This window comes from Adiantum capillus-veneris, chromosome 17 (genome assembly GCF_014529385.1).
Source record: "Adiantum capillus-veneris isolate H3 chromosome 17, ASM1452938v2, whole genome shotgun sequence".
NCBI classification, from domain to species: Eukaryota; Viridiplantae; Streptophyta; class Polypodiopsida; order Polypodiales; family Pteridaceae; genus Adiantum; species Adiantum capillus-veneris.
In genome coordinates this window covers 54,790,842-54,793,095 of record NC_140947.1, presented here as the reverse complement: position 1 = coordinate 54,793,095, position 2,254 = coordinate 54,790,842, and positions in this window count along the sequence as shown.

Sequence of the window (2,254 nt, the reverse complement as noted above, 5' to 3'; positions counted from 1 at the left end):
TGTGCTGAGCTATAAGGTCATCCAAAACGAATGGGGCATTGAAGGTAGAAGAGACCTTGTCAAACATTTCAGCAGCTCCTGCAGATACTGTGAAATCAAATAGTCTCTCATCTACACATGCAATATTTTCAACTTACATTTTGTAGCTGGCTCATAGGTAGAAGAAAGATCAATGTCTCTCTTTTTGGTGCTAGTCACTTGAAGCTTCTGGCTTACAGGCACTTCTTCCTGTTCTAATTCTTCTGAGTCATTGGGGGTTCCTTTGTCCCCATAACATCATCTCCAAGAAATATATCTTTGGCTTGAGCAAAGTCCACATCTCTCTTTAAAGAGCCTCTCAGCAAAACTAAGGTGGTCTCCCTTCTGCTTCTTGTTCACCTAAAACAATTTTTGGATTGACCCGTTGCCTCTTCATTTTGTGAGATCTTAATCCTAAGAAAAACATAATATATGCAATAATAGGTAAGTTGGGACACACCAATATTTGAATTTTTTATTAAATAGTATTAACGCATTTCTTCTAAACTGCAAGCTATTGGTCTCTCTCTCTCTCTCTCTCTCTCTCTCTCTCTCTCTCTCTCTCTCTCTCTCTCTCTCTCTCTCTCTCTCTCTCTCTCTCTCTCTCTCTCTCTCTCTCTCTCTCTCTATGTGTGTGTGTGTGTGTGTGTGTATGTGTGACAGATTGGTCTCATAGGTCATGTTGTCATTTTATAGAGGTTACTAGAACATCTCATTTTATTTGAGTTCCACCTCTTCTCTCCCTGTTTTACTACCCCTTATATGCTCCATGATGTGCAAAGAACAATCGGCAGACCGATACTACATATATGCACGCCATAGGACAACAAATAAAGTTTCTCTCTCTCTCTCTCTCTCTCTCTCTCTCTCTCTCTCTCTCTCTCTCTCTCTCTCTCTGTCTCACTCTCTTCCTGTGTGTGTGTGTGTGTGTGTGTGTGTGTGTGTGTGTGTGTGTGTGTGTGTGTGTGTGTGTGTGTGTGTGTGCGCGCGTGCTAAAGAACAAGAGAAAGTAAGAATCCAAACACCCACCAAAAGGCATCAATCCATCACCCCAAGACCGAGGCACACCCTACCCATTTTGTGATCGATGGCACGTGATCGACAATCTGCGAACAAACAACCCCCGTCCATGCGTCATAAGACAAGTAAAAGTATGTTCTCTCTCTCTCTCTCTCTCTCTCTCTCTCTCTCTCTCTCTCTCTCTCTCTCTCTCTCTCTCTCTCTCTCTCTCTCAAAATTCACATTAAACCGCGTGTATAAGAAATAAACAACATTAGGTGTTACCTTTTCCTGGGCTTGGCACAGCAACCTTCTAGCTATAAAAACCTCACTAGGACCTTGGGCACACTTCAAGCCTTCACTCTCTACTCTCTATTTTTGCGACCTCTCTCTCTCTCAACCACCCTCTCTCTCTCTCTCTCTCTCTCTCTCTCTCTCTCTCTCTCCTCTCTCTCTCTCTCTCTCTCTCTCTCTCTCTCTTCCTTGTCATTCACTCTCTCACTCTCTCTCATAATCTAATCGTTCATAGTACCATTGCCGCCATGCATGGAAAATAACTACATGCTTTACACGTGCAACGGCTAAAATTAACTAGCGGGAATTTATTGCACCGTATATTTTTGATTTGAGAGGTCACTTTCAGACTTAATGGGTTGTACAATATTCATTGGCATGATTATTGTAGCACCTTTGAGAGAGAGAGAGAGAGAGAGAGAGAGAGAGAGAGAGAGAGAGAGAGAAATTGAGACAGAGAAAGAAAGCACAACTCAAAAGAGCATTGTACAAGGTGACAATGCTCAGGGTCTTGCTGTCCATCAAAAAAACCCAAATTCTACATATACCTACAGGTATAAGGGAGAGACACAGAGAGGGAAGTAGATTAAGAGCATGGAAAGGGGAGATAGAGAGTTGTGTTGTGTGTGTGTATGTGTGTGCACATGTGCATGCTTAACTAGAAATGGTATCATATTGGGACTACTACATAAGCCAAAATGGCCACTGCCCATAATTTTGTCGAGTTTGCACAGTGGCGCACGGAGATGATTCTATTTTTAGCTAAACATCATACGAGCGCCATAACGCAATTTTGTCAGAGATAGATAGACATTTATGGGAATGAAACCACGGAGGAGAAGTAGAGCCAGGATACAAAAAGGAAGGGAGAGAGATAGAGAGCCTTGGTGTGTGTGGTTGTGTCCCTATGTTTAATAAATAATAATTTTAATGTTATGGCACA